The sequence below is a fragment of the Muntiacus reevesi genome, chromosome 20 (assembly GCF_963930625.1).
Source record: "Muntiacus reevesi chromosome 20, mMunRee1.1, whole genome shotgun sequence".
In the NCBI taxonomy this organism is placed as follows: Eukaryota; Metazoa; Chordata; class Mammalia; order Artiodactyla; family Cervidae; genus Muntiacus; species Muntiacus reevesi.
Window position 1 is genome coordinate 26,676,196 of NC_089268.1, and position 12,808 is coordinate 26,689,003.

Below are 12,808 nucleotides of genomic sequence, written 5' to 3' on the forward strand. Positions count from 1 at the left end.
AGAGTCTTTTCACATGTGTGTAAGCTCACTCCTGACAAGAGGGGTGGGAATTTCAAAGAAACTTCATGGACAGATGAGGCCATCACTGATATGGTATCCTAACAGGATTTTCTGGATTACAACTCCCAAGAACTCTACCTTGAGCTGGTCCCCTCCCTGGGAGGCCCTGCCACCTCCCCTTTCTCCTGCCTTCATGCTGTGCTGTGCTTAATCTCTCAGTCATGTCTGACTCTTTGTGACCCTGTGGACTGTGGCCCGCCAGGCTCCTCTGTCCATTGGATTCTCCAGGCAAGAATACTGGAGTTGATTATCATGTTCTCCTCCAGGGAATTTCCCAACCCAGGGATTGAACCCAGGTCTCCTACATTGCAGGCAGATTCTTTACCAGCTGAGCTACCAGGGAAGCCCAATGCCTCCATATGTAAGTTAACTGTCTTTCTCTTTGCTTCCATAGTGCATATGGAATTCTCTAAACATTGAGCTGACCCAAGGGAATTCTGTTAGTGGCAGCCAAGAAATACCTTTGCCCATCCTCCACCTAGCAGCACTGGTTGGTCCTGGAAGTGCTTTCTGCCACCGTGGCTGACACAGGCTTAGTCTGAATGGAAGCCCCAGTGGTATAACATAAATGAAACAGGATAGCACTGAAGGGGCTCCTAGGACAAAACTGTCTTCAGAACCACAACTTGAAAATTAGACCAGGAACAAGTGCCAAGATCAAGAAGAGTGTTGTTGTTATTCAGTCTCCAAGTTGTGTCCAACTCTTTGCAATACTGTAGACTGTGGCACACCAGGCTTCCTGTCCCTCATCATCTCTTGAAGTTTGCCCAAGTTCAGGTCTATTGAACCCACTCACCCCACTCATCCACCCCCAATGCACTCCAGCTACCATCAGTCTCCTGAGTTAAAAAATCAGAGTTCACCTGAATTACAGTCAAACTCTAGGTGTTGTGCCATGCAAGGGATCTCTTAATATAGACTTAATATAGTCCAAACTGACACATTCATACCTATTGGAGACAGATTCCTCAATTCTTAGAGTGATCCAGACCTGTGGACATTATTTAACAAGAGACTCTATCTTGTGCCTATTTCTTCTACAAATCAATGCCAGAGAATCAACATTACTCATTATGAGGGAGAACTTGAAGTAGTAGACAGCTTTGAGACAGTGAAGCTTTGAATAAAAACTTACTATGCCATGAAGATCAAGTTGTTGTTGTTGTTCAGTCACTAAGTCATGTCTGACTCTTTGTGACCCCATGGACTGCAGCCAGGCTCCTCTGTCTTCCACTATCTCCCAGAGTTTGCTCAAATTCATGTCCATTGAGTCAGTAATACGATCGCACCATCTCATCCTCTGCCCCCGCTTCTCCTTTTGCCTGCAATCTTTCCCAGCATGAGGGTCTTTTTCAATGAGTTGATTCTCTGCATAAGGTGGTCAAAGTATTGGAGCTTCAGCTTCAGCATCAGTCCTTCCAATGAGTATTCAGGGTTGATTTCCTTTAGAATTGGGTGACCACCAGCTAAAATAAAATATTTGAACAGGATCCAGAGTTTCCTAACATAACAGCCAAAATGTCCAGGATATGATAAAATATTGCTCTTGTCATACCAAGAATCAGGAAGCGAACCTTGAATGAGAAATAACAATCAACTGATACCAAGACAGGTCAGATGTTGGAAGTGTCTGAGAAGATACTTAAAACATCCATCACAAAGTGCTTCGATTAGCAATTATAAATCATCTCAAAACAAATGAAAATAATAGAAAATTTAAGTAAAGAAGTAGAAGTTATAAAAAAGAACCAAGTAGAAATCACAGAACTAAAAAATAAATAAAATAATTGTCAAAAAGATTCAATAGTAGACTGGAGACAACAGAGAACGGAATCAGTGAACTTGAGGACAGATTAATAGAATTTACTCAATTTGAGCAATAGAGAGAAAACAAACTAAAAAATATAAACAGAGACTCTGAGACTTATGGGGTAATAACAGAATATCTAACATTTTAATTATCGAAGCCCAAGAGAAGGAAAAGGGAGTATTGTTGAAAAGTAGTCAAAGAAATAATGGATAAAAAAACCCCGCAAATTTGGATAAAGACATAAGAATCCTACAGATTCAAGAATCTGAACAAAACTCAAATAGGTTATACCTAAAGAAATTCACACCAAGAAACATGGATTATTAGACTCCTGAAATTAAAGGGAAAAAATGTCTTAAAATCTGTCAGAGAAAAATGATACATTATGATAAGGGAACATCAAATTATATAACAAATGACCATGGATTTGTCACCTGAAGCCACAATGTCCAGACAGATGTGACAAAATGTTTTGCAAGTGTTGAAAGTAAAGAACTGTCAATAATGAATTATTCTGTATCTGGCAAAACTATCCTTCAGGAATTAAGGGGAAATAAAGACATTTCTAGACAAGAGAAAACTAGGAAAATGTTATTGGTAGTAAATCTACCCTTAAACAATGGCTAAGGGAAGTTCTCCAAACAGAAAGAAAATGATAACAGAAGAAAGTTTGGAATTTCAGAACGGAAGCAACAAGTGAATGGGTAGGAATGAATTATGCCAACATCCAGCAAGTTTGGGAGAGGACCCTACCCTTTAGATGAGAACTGCAATCTCAGTTTGTGACTTCAGTATGGTGAGACCTTAAGCAGAGAGACTGGCATACACTTCTGACCGAGAACACTGGATAATAAATGGGTGTTCTTTAAACTGCTGAGTTTGAATTAATTTATGACAGTGGCTGAAAATAAATACAGCATTGCTTGCTCATTTCAGTTTTAGATATTGTATCTTAAGTACTTCAAAAAGAATTATTTTATTGAAGTATAGTTAATTTATAATATTGTGTTTTTTCTGCTATACTGCACAGTGATTCGGAGAAGGAAATGACAACCCACTCCAGTACTCTTGCCTGGAAAATCCCATGGATGGAGGAGCCTGGTAGACTGCAGTCCATGGGGTCGCTAAGAGTCAGACACGACTGAGCAACTTCCCTTTCACTTTTCACTTTCATGCTTTGGAGAAAGAAATGGCAACCCACTCCAGTGTTCTTGCCTGGAGAATCCCACGGATGGGGGAGCCTGGTGGGCTGCCATCTATGGGGTCGCACAGAGTCAGACACGACTGAAGCGACTTAGTAGCAGCAGCAGCGGCAGCCGCAGCAGCAGAGTGATTCAGTTATACATACACACACACACACACATATATACATATGCTATTTTTAATATTTTTTCCATTATGGTTTAAATACTTATTAAAAAACATAACTAGAAAACTTAATGATTGATATGTGTTTCACATAGTAATTCCTGATTTTTCATGTAACTTGTGGTCATATTTATGATATTTTTTCTCAGAAATTATTTTTAATTAATTTTTATTGGACTGTAGTTACTTTACAGTGTTGGTCAGTTTCTTGCTGTATAGCAAAGTGAACCAGTCATATGTATACATATACCCAGTCTTTCAGATTTCAACTTTTTAATGTGGAAATAAGAAGCTTTAAACATATAGTTGAATATTATTTTCTCTATAGTTTCTTTTTTGTTATTTAAAAGCATCCTACCATTTTAAATAAAATAAATATTAACTTATACATATTTTTCTATATTTTGAGTTCCTTATTATTTTTTTTTCCCCATTTATTTTTATTAGTTGGAGGCTAATTACTTTACAATATTGTAGTGGTTTTTGCCATACATTGACATGAATCAGCCATGGATTTACATGTGTTCCCATCCTGAACCCTCCTCCTGCCTCGCTCCCCATCCCATCTCTCTGGGTCTTCCCAGTGTACCAGGCCTGAGCACTTGTCTCATGCATCCAACCTGGACGGGTGATCTGTTTCACACTTGATAATATACATGTTTCGATGCTGTTTTCTCAGATCATCCCACCCTCACCTTCTCCCATAGAGTCCTAAAGTCTGTTCTATACATCTGTGTCTCTTTTTCTGTCTTGCATATAGGGTTATCGTTACCATCTTTCTAAATTCCATGTATATGCATTAGTATGCTGTATTGGTGTTTATCTTTCTGGCTTACTTCACTCTGTATGATGGGCTCCAATTTTATCCATCTCATCAGAACTGATTCAAATGTATTCCTTTTAATGGCTGAGTAATATTCCATGGTGTATATGTACCACAGCTTCCTTATCCATTCATCTGCTGATGGGCATCTCGGTTGCTTCCATGTCCTGGCTATTATAAACAGTGCTGCGATGAACACTGGGGTGCACGTGTCTCTTTCAGTTCTGGTTTCCTCACTGTGTATGCCCAGAAGTGGGATTGCTGGGTCATATGGCAGTTGTATTTCCAGTTTTTTAAGGAATCTCCACACTGTTTTCCATAGTGGCTGTACTAGTTTGCATTCCCACCAACAGTGTAAGAGGGTTCCCTTTTCTCCACACCCTCTCCAGCATTTATTGCTTGTAGACTCTTGGAAAGCAGCCATTCTGACTGGCGTGTAATGGTACCTCATTGAGGTTTTGATTTGCATAGTTCCTTATTATTTTACATGTGAACTTTTAATTCATCTTAATACCATCCATGTGTTTGTTCACCTATAGTCTCTTTTTACTTTCAAGTAACAAAACAATTGTCAATGCCATTTTTAGCACATTTTCCTCACTCCACTGAATTAAAGAAATTTACTTTTTATTATGTATATACTATTTTCTGAATTTATCCAACATAAAAGTAGGATAACTTGTTCTGCCTTGAAAGTAGGCCCCAGTGTAGAATTCTTTTAAATACGTAAGAGTAAATTTCCTTGCATATAATTAAAACACAGTTCAAACCTTTATTTTAGTCTCTTGAGGAATATCAAATTTGAATTATATTTCTAACACCAAGAAGTATGATGTAAAATTCTTTTCAAATATCATCTTCCCCCAAAATCTCACACTAGAATTTCCTCACTCACTGCATTTCCTCACCACCGTGCTGCTTTCATTTCCATTCCACCTCTAGGTGTCATGATGATCAAGCATATCTCAAAAGTCTCTCAAAAGACTTGTCTTCTGACCTCTCATACCCCAGTGACTTCCAGTCCCCATGAGCTACTGCTCTTTATCTGACAGACCAGGATTGATTACAGGGGTGTAAAGTGGGTCCTTCTGTGTCATGAAAAAGTGGAGAACACAACCTATAATATGAAAGCTTCTGTTTCCCATCTTATTTTCTCATAAGACTAACCGCTTCCTAAAAATATGGTAAATAATTGGAGCCCATTATACAGAGTGAAGTAAGCCAGAAAGATAAAGAACATTACAGCATACTAACACATATATATGGAATTTAGAAAGATGGTAACGATAACCCTATATGCAAAACAGAAAAAGAGACACAGAAGTACAGAACAAACTTTTGAACTCTGTGGGAGAAGGTGAGGGTGGGATGTTTTGAAAGAACAGCATGTATATTGTCTATGGTGAAACAGACCACCAGCCCAGGTTGGATGCATGAGACGAGTGCTCGGGCCTGGTGCACTGGGAGGACCCAGAGGAGTCGGGTGGAGAGGGAGGTGGGAGGGGGGATCGGGATGGGGAATACGTGTAACTCTATGGCTGATTCATGTCAATGTATGACAAAACCCACTGAAATGTTGTGAAGTAATTAGCCTCCACTAATAAAATAAAATTAAAAAAAAATTTCAATCTCATTAATCTTAATATAATTCAGTGCAGTCAATTTTATGGCACAATTGTCTTTTTTTGTAGCTGTACAAGCATACTTTAATTATTTAACTTTATAATCACTTGTACACATCTACAGAAAAACGTGGGCTTCCCAGATGGCACATGATCAGAAATCTGCCTGTCAATGCACAAGACACAAGAGACGCGGGTTTGATCCCTGGGTCAGGAAGGGCCCGTGGAGTAGGAAACTGCAATCCACTCCAATATTCTTGCCTGGAAAATTCCATGGACAGGACAGCCTGGTGGGCTACAGTCCATAGGGTCACAAAGAGTGGGACTTGACTGAACAACAGAGCACAGAGAAACTCATCCCACTTTTCTTATTAATAACTATTTTTGTACATTTGTTATTACTGAAAAAATAGAAAAACTTTTTAGTAATCTGTCTTACTGATATTTAGATTAAGTAACTCCAAATCTATATCTTGTTTGGGAAATTGACAATAATTCTCCTGTTCCAGAACATGGTATCTTTATTTATTTATTAAACTACTTTCTGTTCAACTCTTATTCTTTCCTTTAGACTGTGCAAACAGTTGGTAGAGTTTATTGCTCTGATATTTTGTACATTTATTGCTCTTCTAAATAAGTTGTTTTCTAGACCAGACTTAGTGACTTAGTCTGCCAGAGACAAGTGACGCTGCCTTATTAGCTGGAGAGGAAAGTATTTAATGGTTTGATCTACATTGTTGAATTACAACTTCTGCAATTTTTTTAAAAAGCAACATTCCATATTTGGTTACTCTGTGGTGAAGTAACCACTTTATGCTACCAAGGACACCTTCTGCTGCTCCAAGAGCTAGGCATGTGATTAAAAAGAAACCTCTGTGGTCACTTAGCTATTGTTCCTCTTGTCCTGAGTGTCTGGGCTGCTGGTTTGATAAATTTATTTCTAACTAAAGCCTTTCTTCTCAACTTCATATAGTACCTTTTGATTTACAACTATTTCAAGCTGATTTACAGTGTAATAATTTCCCACAAGTGAGAAGAATATAGATATATGCAGTTTTGAAGTAATATCAGTACAAGAGCATAGGACAGACTGCCCAGATTCAAATATAATTTTCAACAAGGTTGTCTTTCTATAAGGTGCTTTCAAAATAATAAATAATTGATTTGATCCATGTAGACTTAGGAGGTAATATGTCAAGGAAAGGCAAACACTGCGGTCTGATTTAGCACATGAGAAGATGAGAGGTCAATGAGGAAAATGCCCTGCCCTAAAGGATAGGATATGAAATGGGCAGGGAGGATTGGCATGGTCTGAATTCTAGACACATACCCTAGCTGCTAATTTGGCATCATCAGCTTGAATGTTTTTGTGACATCCTGTCTTACATCTCTGACAATCCTAAAATCCAAATTGAGAATCATTTCATTGAAACCTGTCCACAGAAACCATTAAATGGTTACATTCTCCTTTATTTTTCTTCATGCTTTTCTCAGTTTGTCTTAAAATTCAACTTATTTTGAATAACTGATACATGTTCATAGCAAAAATTTGGTACAAAGAATCATTATAGTAGAAAATTTATCATCTATCTCCCCAGCCCAAACACAGAGTTATCAAGTGTACCTCTGAGAAGGCAGTCATTGTTAGCCCTTTCTGGTTATGCTTCCAGAAATATTCTAAATATATGCAAGTAAAAAATCATATATTCCACCTATTATCTGAATATCTGTCTATACTTAACATTAAATCATAGTCAGTTTAGTTCAGTTCAGTCGCTCAGTTGTGTCTGACTCTTTGCTGCAGACCCCATGGACTGCAGCAGGCCAGGCCTCCCTGGCGTTATTTGTTATAGATATTTTGACTTTTCTAATTAATCATTTATCTTTAATGTGTTTTCATATCTGGACCTAAATATCTGCTTCATTTTGAAAATAGCCGCTTAGTTGTCTGATAGTGAGAGACAGTCATTTTGTTTTCTTTGTTCTTTTAAACAATGATGCAATGAATAACTTCATAAATTAATTAACTTATACATCTTCAAGATATATGAAAGATAAATTGTTCAAGGTAGAATTGCTAGGTCAGAGACTTCATATTTGAAATCTTGGTCATTAGTGCCAAATTTTCCTCCATTTGCAACTCATCATCAATGTATGAGAGTTTATTATTAACACTTCTTGAGATGTGCTTATTTTACAAGTAAAAATTGATTACCTCAGTTTTTCCTCCTATATTAATTAGAGTGGATCCAACTGCTGTAACAAATTCATGAATGTATGACGGCTTCAAATACAGATGTTCGTATCTCACTAGGTAACAACAAGCAGTTGATGTTGATGATTAGTAACTCTCCTCTAGGTGGCGATTTAGGGACCCAGGCTCCCATATTTTAACATGTCTCCTTCCGTCTTTAACTGAAAATTAACACCTCAAATTTTCCTCAAGAAGAGACTTCAGGAAAGGTGGGTAATTTTGATCTGAAAGACTGAAAGAAGGTTAGTGAGATTTGCTACAGTGTCCACTGCTACAATAAACCTTGTGACTGTAAGTAATCTTCATCATGTCGCTCCTTCATAAGCCATTCTTGATTCCCCCATCCTATGAATTTAGTCTAGATTATTTTTCTGACTTGATTATAGAGACTACCATCCCATAAATGTCTGTATTCTTACTTACTCTCCATTTGTTGGGTTATGATTGTTTTAGCATCGGTTGTCAGTTATTATCATACATAAAAGTACTAAAAGACTGTCCAGTAAAATTCATGGGTTGCAAATATATTCCTCTCTGCCCTTATTGTGTGTGAGCAATCTGCTTTCTATCACAATTAAGATTAGTTTCTTCATTCAGTACATTAACTCCTTTGTTTACCTCTTGGTCCACTGGCATGAGATGGCAATCACAGTCAAATTTTATTAAAATCTTACTGTGTAACTTTGCAGAAGCATTTCTCTTCCAGGAATCAGGACATCTAAATTGGGAAAACCCAAGTTTATAGGAACAGTTAGCACAAATTCCATAACTAAGTTTCATAGTAAGAGGAGTCCCTCCATCTTGGTTTACATCCTTAGTTTAAGGCCGATATCACATCTTAGAGGACAGTGTCCTCCAGTCAACACTGTTCAATCATTCTATTGGGTCAATACATCTTTATAATGGGCCATGTTGTCCAATGCCTTTACTCCTTTGTTATTAAATGGGTTCTGTGATCTGAGGCAATATTGTGGCTGGGTATGATGCCAATAAATATGATGTATCATGAATCCTTGGTTGGTAATAATATTGGAGGCACTGTGGGCAAAAATGGTGAACTCATATGCAAAATATATACCAAATCTAGGAAAGAAAAATCACTTTTCTACCAAGGTGGAAGGTTTTGATATAGTCAATCTGCTGCCAATTAATTTTATCTTTCCAAGGAATGATGCCGTATTAAAAGTTCAGTGTCATTCTCTATTTTTAGTACATTGGGACTCAGCTGTACCATTAACTAGATCACCCTTGTTGAGTAAAAGTCTGTTACTGAGTGCATGTATATCTTTCTTCCCTACTGTTATGGTCATGCTATTCATGGGCTTATTGCACAATCACTGCTGTGGCCAAGGAGTGAAGAAAGAGGATCCCCATAGGGTGAGTTGTCCTAGTCACTTTCAAGAATGATATTTGATGTAGATGCTTTCTGGTGAGACTTTATATGAAACACATTAAGTCTTACCAGAAAAAATAACACGAGTGATTATCTTTCATAGAGATCCACTTATATACCTCTTTCACATTCCTCTGTACCAGATCTACTAGGCTTGTTCCTTTTAGAAGTTTGATCACTCAGATGAACTATTCACCACTGCCCAAGAGTGAGTATCTATACCTCAGGCCACATCTCCTGATATTCTAAGGTGGTAATCAAGTCCTGGCGAACCATCATCAAGTGAGGCTGTCATGTAGCAGCAGTCTACTTACAAATAATGTCACTGTGCAATCCGACCCTTTTGGGATCTGAGTCAGAATTCTTTCTTCCTTCACTAGTTGTTTAAACAAAATTATCATGATGTAGGTTCAGGGAGAAATGATAGCTCAGTAGAAGTAGGTAACATGTGGGAGTTTAGACTGTTTATTCATTAATGTATCTTGGATCTATTCAAATCTGGTTCCATATATAATTGCACAATGGATTGTGGTTGTGTATGCCCAAACCTATGGCTCTATGAATCCTATAACATCCGGCATCAAGTCAAATAGTGATTTAATATTCTAAGCGCTTATAGGGAAGAAGATGCACACTTGGTCTTATCTTTAGGGGATGTGAGTTCATGCAAACCTATTGTAACAGAAGTTTTCCAGTGGTCAAATTTTGGAACATGTGTTGTGATGGAAATGGTCAAAGTTTTGAGCTAGGACTTTCACTTTAGGCCATGATAGACTAATTAGTAACAGACATCACCTACTGTTAACAGGAAAAATATATAAGGTGATTGTTTTCAAATATTGGACAACAAATCCTGTCAGATTGTGGTTCCTGCAAGAGGAACAGTATGATTCATTTGGATTTCTGCCTGAAATACCTTTTCAAAACATGACATACAGGAGGAAGTCTCAAGCGGAACAGGATGAATTTGGTGAGTTGAGGAGAAAGTGATTTGAGTTTGGGAAGACTAAGAAGGATAAACTTTGAAAGGCAGATATCAAAGAAAAATGGAAAAAGCTGAAGAAAGAGCTCCAGAAATCTACATTTTGTCCCTTTGAGTCTATAGCTTAATGTCAAATGGAAATTCATTAATCACAAAGGGACTCTACACTCTTTCTCATTAAAATTTCTATTCCACTCAGTGTGTGTCCTCTAGGAGCTCTTCAGATTACAGCTACTGGATTACTCTTTTCTAGACCTTGTAGTTTCACCCTATGAACTATTACCAAGTCCTATATCAAGGATCTTACCACCTATGCTGTCTTATAGGAATTTAATGGTTTTAGGACTTTAATCTGTTTTGAATTAATTTTTGAGTATGATGTAAGATAGTGGTTCAGTGTAATGTCTTTTTTTGCATGCAGTTGTTCAGTTTTTGCAACACTTTATTGTAGAGACTGTGATTTTTCCAGTGTGTTTGTTTGGCTTCCTTTGTTGTAAATTAATTGACCCATAGAAGCATGGATTTAATTTTGGGTTCTCTGTTCTGTTTATTAATCTGTGTGTCTATTTTTATGCCACTATCATACTATTTTGATTACTATAAAATTAGTCAAGAAAACTATACTACAAACACAGTTTTTTAAAAAAATGTCTATTTATTTATTTGGCTACATCGGGTCTCTGTTGTGTCATGCAGGATCTTTTGTTGCAGCTTATGGACACTCTAGTTCTGACCCATGGGATCAGCAGTGTGACATGAAGGTTTAGGTGCTCTGAAGCATGTGGGATCTTAGTTCCCTGACCAGGGATTGAACCCAAGTAGTCCTCTGAATTGAAAGTCAGATTCTTAACCACTGAACCACCAGGGAAGTTTCCACAAATATATTAATAGTTTTAAAATATAGTTTGAAGTTAGGAATATATGATGCCTGTAGCTTTGTTCTTCTTTCTCAAGATTGCTTTGACTACTTGGGGGTCTTTTGTGGTTCTACACACATTTTAGAATTATTTTTCCTATGTGTATGAAAAATGCCATTAGAATTTTGATAGGGATTGCACTGAATCAGGTAGGTTGCATGAAAAATGCCATTAGAATTTTGATAGGGATTGCACTGAATCAGGTAGGTTGCTTTGGGTAGTATGGACATTTTAACAATATTAATTCTTTCAATCCATGGACATAGGATATCTTTCCACTTATTTGTGTCTTCTTAAATTTCTTTTATTAATGTTTTATTATTTTCAGTGTATGGATCGACCATCTCCTCTGTTAAATTAATTCCTGGGTTATTTGATTCTTTTGGATGGAAGTATAAATGAGATTGTTTTCTTAATTTCTCTTTCTAATTTGTTATTAGTATATAGAAATTCATAGATTTCTGTATATAGGTTTTGCAACCTGTAACTTTACTGAATTCATTTGTTAATTCTAATAGCTTTCTGGCAGAGTCCTTAGGATTTTCTATATATAATGTCATGTTACATGCAAATTAGCAATGGTTTTATTTCTCCCTTTCTAATTTGAACACTTTAATTTATTTTTATTGACTAATTGTTCTGGCTAAGACTTCTAATACTATGCTAAATAAATGTTGTGAGAGTACAAATCTTTGCCTTATTCCTGATCTTAGAGGAAAAGTTCTAAACTTTTTGCCATTGAGTATGAAATTAAATGTGGGCTTTTCATAAAATGTCTTTATTATGTTGAGACACATTCCCTTTCCACCGATTTTGTTTAGCATTTTTATCAAAAATGGGTGTTGAATTTTGTCAAATGTTTTTCCTGCCTTCTAGTAAAATGATCATACTTTTATCTTCTGTTTTGTTAACATGGTGTATCACATGGACTGATTTGCAGATGTTGAAATTTGCATTCCTGAAATATATACTGTTTATCATGGTGTATGATCCTTTTAATGTATTGTTGAATTTGGTTTGCTAATATTCTTTTAAGAGGTTTTGGATCTATGCTTACCAGGGATGTTGTCCTGTAATTTTCTTGTGTTGTCCTTGTCTGGTTTTGGTATTAATGTAATTGTGGCCTCATAAAATGTTTTGGAAGTGTTCTTTCTTCTATTTTTTGGAAGAGTTTGAATAGAGTTGATACAGATTCTTCCTTGAATGTTTAGTGAAATTCATCAGTGGAAACATCCGGTCCTGGATTTTTTTTGTGTGTGTGACTCATATTATCTACTTTTATTTATTACTTGAGCTTGGATTACATTTTTTTCATTTATTTTTATTAGTTGGAGGCTAATTACTTTACAATATTGTAGTAGTTTTTGCCATACATTGACATGAATCAGCCATGGATTTACATGTGTTCCCCATCCCGATCCCCCCTCCCACCTCCCTCCCCATCCCATCCCTCTGGGTCTTCCCAGTGCATCAGCCCTGAGCACTTATCTCATGCATCCAACCTGGGCTGGCGATCTGTTTCACACTTGACAGTATACTTGTTTCAATGCTATTCTCTCAGAACATCCCACCCTCGCCT

General features: G+C 37.0%; 2 protein-coding genes across 2 annotated transcripts in view; one reads left to right on the plus strand and one right to left on the minus strand.

The window, feature by feature from the left end:
- LOC136151520 (boLa class II histocompatibility antigen, DQB*0101 beta chain-like) overlaps window positions 1-12,808 on the plus strand; it is a 52,973-nt gene that overhangs the window by 28,389 nt on the left and 11,776 nt on the right. The window lies entirely within an intron of this gene.
- Window positions 1-12,808, minus strand: part of LOC136151524 (HLA class II histocompatibility antigen, DQ alpha 2 chain-like) — a 64,708-nt gene that overhangs the window by 18,987 nt on the left and 32,913 nt on the right. The window lies entirely within an intron of this gene.